The sequence below is a fragment of the Stegodyphus dumicola genome, chromosome 9 (assembly GCF_044657685.1).
Source record: "Stegodyphus dumicola isolate Sdum_Otavi_A_Nest chromosome 9, ASM4465768v1".
NCBI classification, from domain to species: Eukaryota; Metazoa; Arthropoda; class Arachnida; order Araneae; family Eresidae; genus Stegodyphus; species Stegodyphus dumicola.
The window spans coordinates 49,340,253-49,349,732 of NC_140776.1; the positions used below are offsets into that span (position 1 = coordinate 49,340,253).

Here is a 9,480-nt window from a genome sequence, read left to right on the forward strand (position 1 = left end):
GAGGCATTCAATAAGTTGCAATCTGGAAAAATTTGAGCTTTGCATGGTAGAGCACTGACATGTAATTGGGTTAGTAGCCACATTTTAGTTTAAAAAAAAAAAAAAAAAAAAAAAAAAAAAAAAAACTTATGTGTACACCACGACTTCCTTGTACGCAATATTAAATTATACACATTTTTCTTGCATTTCATTTAAACTTATTGGATTGAATTAAATCTACTTCACTGAAAGTGCATAAACCACAATAGAATAAATGCATTCTTTAAAATTCACTCTAGTATTTGATTACCATAGCGAAGCTCTGGCGCTAGATTCACTTAAAAATTATTACTGTAACTAAATTTGTATTACTGTTAGTTTGCGCGCACTGCTCCATTACAAATTTTAAATTTTCGGAAAATACAGTTAGTTTTTTCTTTATAAAACAAATTCTTATAAGCTATTAAGGAAAATAAATCAAGAAAGATCTATGTATAAAGATGACACACTGAAAATTTCATATATGTACGATAAAAACAATTTGGCTTATTAAAACTCGAAAATCAGCTAAAATTCTCACTTTTTGTGTTGCGCAGAACTGATGACTGCCATTCAGTATTATATTTCGTTCACATTATAACTCATAATGCACAAAATTTATATCATTTAAAGAACACAATTATCTAATCGTTGCTACATATTCTATTCAAATACTATAATAAAGCTAGACTGATGTATAAAAGAAATTAAGCAAAAAAAAAAAAAAAAAAGTTTTTCACAGACGATTGAGTATTTCTCATTTAATTAATTCAGTTCTCACTTCGTGAGAAGGCAAAAATACATAAAAACTCAAAACATCTATATTAAAAATTACGAAGTAAATCTCAAACACTTATTTTCTCGAAAAAATTCCAGAAAGAATTAAGCATGATTTAATGGGCAATAATACATGAATGCGTTATCTTTGTTGTTGCGAAGCTAAATTTCTCTAGATTGGCAACAAATCCACTAGTCTCCTGTTTCAAATGTAAACATCAATGGCTGCCATTAAAAAAGGCTTAGCGGCAATTAAACAACTTTAAAATTGCTGATAATTCTAAAAATATTGCACACAGATTTACTAAAGGCATAAAATCCTTAACTGGAAGATAAAAACAACATAATTCAATCATTTTTAAAGCAAAAAATTTACAATTTACAAACATATAAGAGTAAAGAAACTGAGATCACTGAGCCGGGTAACAGAGTGGATAGAGTATATCTAAATATATTTATATACATTTGGTGCGGCCGATTGCAACCAAAATACGAGGTGCACATCTACATGTTATAGCAGTCCTATATACAAAATTTAAACGTTCTGAGGCTACTCGATTTTGAATTATGCGAGATACGTACGTACGCACGTTCGTACAGATGCCACGAAAAATTCTCTTCAGAATTAATTTTAAAGCAGTTTTATAATTTTTTTTTTTGAAGGAAAAGAGTATTTTATTCTGTCCTTATGTACAGATATCATGCAAAAACATCGTTAAATTGTATTCGATAGCGGTCAAAATGGATATTTTCGTTGAAATATGCAGCCTGAAACTTTTCGCGATTACAACACTTCCTTTTTACTTCGTACAAGGAAGTAAAAAAGGTTGAAAAAAATCTGATGTGTACACCACATGACTTCCTTGTAAGGAATATTAAATTATATGCATTTTTTCTTGCATTTTGTTTTTAACTTATTGGATTTAATTATATCTACTTCGCCGACAGCGCATAAACCAAAATAGAATACGTGCATTCTTTAAAATTCACTCTATTTGTTTACCACAGCAATACTCTGGCGCTAGGTTCACTTAACAGCGTTATATTTTTTTCATATTATAACTCAGAATGCACAGAATTTAAATCATTTGAAGAATTATCTAATCGTTGTCTTTTGTTCTGTTCAAATACTATAAAAAATCCAGAACGATGTATAAAACAAATTAAGCAGTTTTCACAGATGATTCAGTATTTCTCATTCAATTAATTCAGTTCTCAACTTGCGACAAGGCAAAAATACATAAAAACTCAAAATATCCATATTAAAAATTACGAAGTATATCTTAAACACTTATTTCCTCAAAAAAATTCCAGAAAGGATTAAGCATGATTTAATTCGATATAAATGAAGGCATTATCTTTGTTGCTGCAAAGTTTAGTCTCTCTAGATTGACAACAAATCTACTATTCTGCTGTTTCAAATGTAAACAAACATATCAGCCATCTTATTTAAAAATTAGGATTAACAGCACTTAAACAGCTTTTAAATTGTTGATAATTCTACAAATATTGAATACAGATTTACTAAAGGCATAAAAACTTTAACCGGAAGATAAGAACAGCATAATTCAATAATTTTTAAAACAAAAAATGCAAAATTTACAAACATATAAGAAGTAAAGAAACTGAGATCACTGAGCTGGAAAACAGAGTGGATGCAGCCAATTGCAACCAAAATACAAGGTGCGCATCTACAAGTTATAGCAGTCCTATACACAAAATTTCAACGTTCTGAGGCTACTCCTTTTTGAGTTATGCGAGATACGTACCTACGTACAGACAAAACGGAAAACTCTTTTCAGAATTGATTTTAAAGCAGTTTTATAATTTTTTTGGAGGAAGAGAGTCTTTTATTCTGTCCTTACAGATGTCACGCAAAAAAATCATTAAATTGCATTCAATAGTGGTCAAAATTAATGTTTTCGTTGAAATATTCTGCTTGAAACTTTTCATGATTGCAATACTTCCTTTTTACTTCGTTCAAGGAAGTAAAACGGACCTATAAGCACTTTTCAAGCACACTTTAAGAAAAAGAATAAGCACCTGTCTAATTACATGATACACAACTGCATAACCTTAAAAGAAAAATTAGACTTGTAATTTAAAATATGAGAAATTCAATATTTATTATGAGAAAATGAGCATTACTCAACCATGGAAAACAATTACATTTTTCTTTTCGCTTTGCATCTAAAAATAAATACAATTTGTTTTCCTACTCGTATAATTTACCACTTATTTAAATAATTTAACTTAAATCAAAATTCTGAACATTTTCTAAATTTTCATTGTATAACAGTTTTGCTTTAACAGATACTGAAGCAAAGTAATTTAAATAATAATAATAAAAATATCTGAAAGATTTTAAATTACATCCAAAGGGGCGTTTTTTCAACATTTTGTCTGTTACCTTTATATGTTAAATATCACGTTCTTCGAACTACCATGAAATTCAGTTTTGTAAAATATGAAATCGATAATAAAACAAATTCCTAATTTGGGCTTCTTCATGCCCATATTCGCAGTAGGATTACGTCATTAAAAATTCGATGGCTATATGTACCGTTGTTTTATGACAATGCAAGAAATATACATACATTTATGCAGATTTTTCATTATTTTATTTCTTCAAATATAATGAGGGACTTTAACATTTGGTGGCAACAGTTTGAAAAGTGAAATAGACATCTATAGGGAACCAACGCAAAATTGCAAAACTAAAACAATGGTTCTTCAGGGAAAGCCCCTTTGGACTAATAAGTAAAAAAGAAGAACATTTCTGAAATCAGAAGACGGGAAATTATTTAATGCAGTCGTCCTTTAACAATAAAAGCTAAAGTAACCGGCATACTCGGAAACTGTAGAATATCTGTAAATTCTGGATAGTCGAGCGTAACTGGAAAAAGAGAAGGGGTGGGAAGATTGTAGTCGTTCTTTAGATTTTTGGGCTAAATAATGCTTTTGACATTTCAATATCTGCATTATATAAAAAATAGCCCAATGAATCTGAAAAATATTCTGCTTAGCAAGCACAGTAAAACTCTTTACAAATCTCAGACTGAAAATCAAAATTACTTATCTCCACAAAATATATCACAAACATTATTGCACAATATGTGCACCTTAATTCTTCCGCACATGATAATCCGCAATCAGAATCAACAACTGCCGGTATTCAGAGAATAAATAACTAAATAAAGGAAAAGAAAGACTTACTAATCTGGGATGGTTTTCATTCTAATTTTGATCAGACTGTGTTAAATTTCCGGAATAGAATCGTTCTTCGCTTGGGTTGGTATATCGCAGAACTTTTACTTCTATTCAATCCAGATTGGAAAGTCACAGAAAAAAGTCCATTGTTTGTTTTGTTGCGAACTGTAACGGTCTCAATATTCAAGATTTTGTGGAGGAAGGGTACAACCTCCCCAACTTCAGTACTGTATAATGCATTGTCAAAAACAAAAAATTACTATTTGATTACTTTCACTTTATTTAAGCCATTCCAAATATTATTTCTTAGAAAGCTAACCTGTGTTAAAACTCCCCTTACCCATTTTTAAAGTTTATACTTCAGCAGTTACTGCAAATATATTATAAATATTCATACATATGCTCAAAATATAAGCATAACGATCATAATAAATGCGAATATGAAGGAGAATGCAAATTATTAAAATCTTGAAGAAATTCAAACATCTGTAGCTTTGGGTGGGATAAAAAGAATACGAAATGTGCCAGAATTTTGTACCGCTTTCACAATTCTTTGACCAATAAGAACGACTTACACCAAAGATTACGTTAATTCACAGAAAGAGGCGAAATGCTATTTCCGGGAATATGATTCACCATCTGATGTTCTAGATAAGAAAGAAAAGTTGTGTTACTTTCAAATTTGTTACGGGGGAAAAATGCACTAAAAGAAAAGGGGTTAAAAATACTTTAGAGAAAAAGTAAGCACCTATAAGGGCCTTTATATTTTCATTTTAAATATAAGGACTTATAAGCATTCGTAAGTACCGCTATGAACCCTGTGCAAAGCAATTTTTTTAATCAAGTTTGCTATGATACTTGTGGCAAACATCAGCAGGTTAGTACGATAAACAAATGTCAAATTGGTGTATGGCATACAATGAACAAAAAGTGTTTAATTAATCCCCAGTCTTTCCAGCAGATTTCTGGATTCTGAACTTGTGGATCAGAGATTCACTGCATCTTCTTTTTTTAAATTATCCTCTTGCTTTGTTTATAGGCCCTAAGGTGAAGCAATATTTTATCTCACATTACTAAACATGACATTTTTTTTTTTAATCCTAATTTAACATGGACACCAGTCTCAATATGCTCCTTTACGACATTCATTTCCCCCTCTTCTTCATCACTTAAGACATAATTCACAAGTTCATACAAAAGCCTTTTACTAGACAAAACAATGGGCAATGCCATTCTGCCTACCACCACCTAATGAATGCAGTGGATGTAGTAGTTTCAAATTTCAAAAGTGAGAAGGGTTAACATAATAAAAATTACAACTTCTGCATATGCTTAACTGTAGCTAATTTCATAATTATTAATATCAGACATATATGAGTAATGTTAATGAACATATACAAAAAGAAAGTTTACGTAAAACTGTGTAATAATATTTTTTGAAAGATAAAATTATAATTAAATGTGTACAGTTAAAAAAATAAAATGCATCAGAAATTAAATTTAGAATCATTCACTTGTATTTCAAATAAAATGTAATCAAATCTTAAGAACAGAGTACAGAATTAACAATAGAAGAAATTAGAATAATTTCATCCAGTGCTTTTTTGGGAAGGGGCAGACATAGCATATTTTAAAAACAAAGGTGTTTAGTTATATTTTAATGCATTAGAAGCCCTATTCTACAAAAAACTGAGCAAATCCAAGCACAGATAAACAAAAAATAAAGCATCCAGGAATGCTGGTGTCTGGAATCTAGCACGTCAGCTTTGTTGGTCCCACAAAACTGCAGTAATCAATCCATGTATTTGTAAGTAATTTGCTCACAGAATACTCATTGTTAGTATATATAAAAATGTTTTTATTGTGTAAGCATGTTACTTCAAAATGGAGTGGTTAGCAATATTGCTAGCAACGATTAATTACTAAGAATGTTCTAACATTATTTTCTTTCAAAATTTTTCCAGAATCTTGGATAGTGAGTGAAAGTGTTTTGTCTGTTGGATTTCAATAACAGTTAATGAAAAGAAAGTAATTCTGCAATAAGTAAGACAGGTTAGTGGTTAAAAATAAAAAAACTCAACCGCAAAGTTTGAGAAATGTTAATACTTAAAGCACATCGTAAACGGCAAGGCAGAAATATATTTCAACAACAGACACCAGCACCAATTAATAATAAATTAGAATACAACAGATGATGATCACGTGCAGATAAATCAGATTAGATGCTTTCTATTCAAAAATAAAATTTTCAAACATATATGAAGTTCAGCTCATCATGTAAAAGTACTGGAAAGAGCAAAAGCTCTGCATGTATAACATCAAAGATTTCAAATATGAAAAAAAGTAGTAATAGTCAATATATTTAGCAAAAAGAATTAAACACATGATTTTGAGATAGAAACTGGTGTGTAAAGAAAGCTGACTGGAAATAAAATGACCCATATTTTGTACTTATGAATACATTAATATTATACACCACACTGCAGAGTAAATGAAAAGCACTATCATTGAGAACATAATAGAGTCAAATGATACTAAAATCACCCTCCTTATAAACAGAAGTGTTACAATAATTCAGTTTTCCTTTTATTATTTATGTAAAAACCATAGTTACACATACATGAATATAAATTCAAAATCAGTTTTAAAATTTTTCTTTCGCATTGTGATAATTACAGATTAGTATCAAATGTAACAAATAAAAACTTCCCAGTACAAGTAAACTGCTTCACACCCTTAAAATTGTAAGAAAATTGAAATGCCATGTACAACAGCCTAACAGTGACATTTTAAGAAATGAAAAGAATTTATATAGTTTGGCTGCTTCTGAATTTAGATGTGTTTTTGGTTTCAGTAAAATTCTGAGGCTGAAATTGCTCATTGCAAAAGTGTTAAAACTACACAAGAATGAACAAAACTTGTATAAAGTGCAAACACTTTTTTGAGGGGAGGAGTACCGACTACATAAAAAATTAAATAATATTTGCCTTGAAATCTTCCCTTTGCACTTCCTTGACCCCTCAATTTTATAATTCCACCACATGCTGTTCTGTTAACAGGACATCACATCCTAAATTTTAATCTTTTTTTTTTTCAAAATGCAAAAGAAAAACAGAAGAACAGCAATTAAATTATATCCTTTAACATAAAAATTAAACCAGGCAGCTTATTACGAATTAATAAAGTTACTACAAAAACAAAAATCTTATGACTGTATAGTAATATAACACTGTTCACAGTTTTTGTTGTTTTGAGGTGTAGTCCTATTTATGCTTTATAATTGTTTAATTTTTCACAAAAGAGAGAGAAAAAAGAAAAAATTTCTAAAATGAAAAAAATATTCTGGTTACTTCAGATTTCCGTTTAGTTAAATGCCAGATAATCAATCTTTACTGTACTAGTGCATTAGGCAATTACAAATTGATTTGTTGTAAAAAATAAAATTTCTGGTTCATATTTCGATCAGCACTTGACAACCAAAGAAGTTTTCGCACACACTTCTGCGTACAGACTTTTTTGCTTCTTCTTGCCCCCTTTTTTGAGTGTTCAAAAAATGCGAGGATGCCCCCCCCCAAGGCATCAACTTTAGATTAGTTAGAGCAACAACATATCTTTATTGTGCTATTTCTCTGGTGACCTTTCTCGGCAAAAAAAATTCTTGGGTCAATGTTTGTTTGCCATGTTAATTTTCACTTCATTTTGCACCTTTTTTATCATATCCAGTGAGAAATGAAGGAGGAGAAATTCATAATTTTTAAGCCTGCAGTTATTTTGCCAAAAAATCACGAACATTACAATTACTGCACAATGAAACTATACAGGAGAGGAGACTAAAGATAAAAATGTAACGTCAGCTACAGCCAATACAATGCTAGAATACTAATATTATCTGGCTCATAGAAAATCACAAGCTTTTTATTTACCAAATTTAAGAAAGTTTATGTGCAGGCAGAGGAAATTTTCATATAATTAATGGAGGGGGGCTATTTCACAGATCAACTGACCCAATTCATCACTGAATTATCAATTACTATAAAAGTATCAAAATATCAATTTATTTCATCAATATATATAAACTAAAAATTACTGTTACAAGACTTTCAAAAACAACATCAACGAATTTATAGTTAAAGCAAGCTATCAACTGAATTTACCCATAGATACCTTCTTAAAATGGAAAGCTAAAATTCTTCAACGCATATCCACCGAAATCAGTCATCTCAAGTTTAAAAGTACACTGAATTGGTCGCAACTTACATCAGATATTAAAAAATTAAAACAGCCTTTTACATTTACAAAAATCGATAAAGCAACTAATAACTTTAGCATTATATGAAAACAATTCTACGCAGAAATTATAACTTCTCAACGCAACTACTTATCAATTAGCCAACCTTACAGAAACATCTATAATAAACAGGATTAAAACTTTTCATAAGAAACTCAATATTACTTTCAATACAAACTACAACAGATTTACTAACCTTTATGCAATTCCCAAATTCCATAAAACACCATTAAAATTCAGATTTATAGCTAATGGAACTAATAATTACAAGAAAAATGTAGACTATTATTTTTCAATTCAATAAAATCTGTAAATCTATTTTCAATGATTGTAACACTAATCATAACTATTGCTGGATCATCCATAATAACACTCCTGTCATTAATACCATTCAAACAATTAACAACCAAAACATTAACTGCTATGACTTTGAAAACTTATATACCTCACTTCCTCTAGAAGAAATCTATACCAGTCTACTTGATCTACCTAAACTCTTCCCTGATATGCGCAAAATTATGACTCTTAACAAATGGAAAACCTACCTAAAATGCACACTTTTTCATAACTACATCAAGTTTCAAAATCAACTTTTTACACAAGTCAGAGGATTGCCAATGGGCTTACATTCCAGCTCCTCGATCTGTAATATCTTTTTATTTATCAAAGAATTTAACTTCCAAAAAAAATCTACAACCACAAGAGTTAAATTACTACAAACACACCTACAGATATATTGATGACCTTATTACAATTAATAATTTTGGTAAAATTGAACACTCAGATTTATCCAAATTTTCTTACACTCATTAAAACTAATAATTCACAAAATAGCATAGACATCTAGATCTTCAAATCATTAACTACAAAAAAATTTTACTTTTTGACAAAACAAGAAACTTCAATTTCAATACTAACAAATTAATAAATTGGAACTACAACATATCCAAAAAAGTAATTAACAATACAATAATTAATCAAATACAACGAATTAAAATTATATGCACAGATGCAATAGATTTACAACGCGAAATTTTGCTCCTTATTAAAATTCTCAAAAATAATCTAATACCCATTCAATTTATTAACCATTGCCTTAGAAGAGCAGGCGTTAAATACTCACTCTAAATCATTTAACTGATAGGGATATGATAATTTGTTCCTAAACTGAGAAGGCGGTATAAGTT

At 29.7% G+C, this 9,480-nt stretch overlaps 1 protein-coding gene across 1 annotated transcript in view; it reads right to left on the bottom strand.

Moving 5' to 3' along the window:
• E(Pc) (Enhancer of Polycomb) overlaps positions 1–9,480 on the bottom strand; it is a 108,327-nt gene that overhangs the window by 52,768 nt on the left and 46,079 nt on the right. The gene's annotated exons all lie outside the window — the stretch shown is intronic.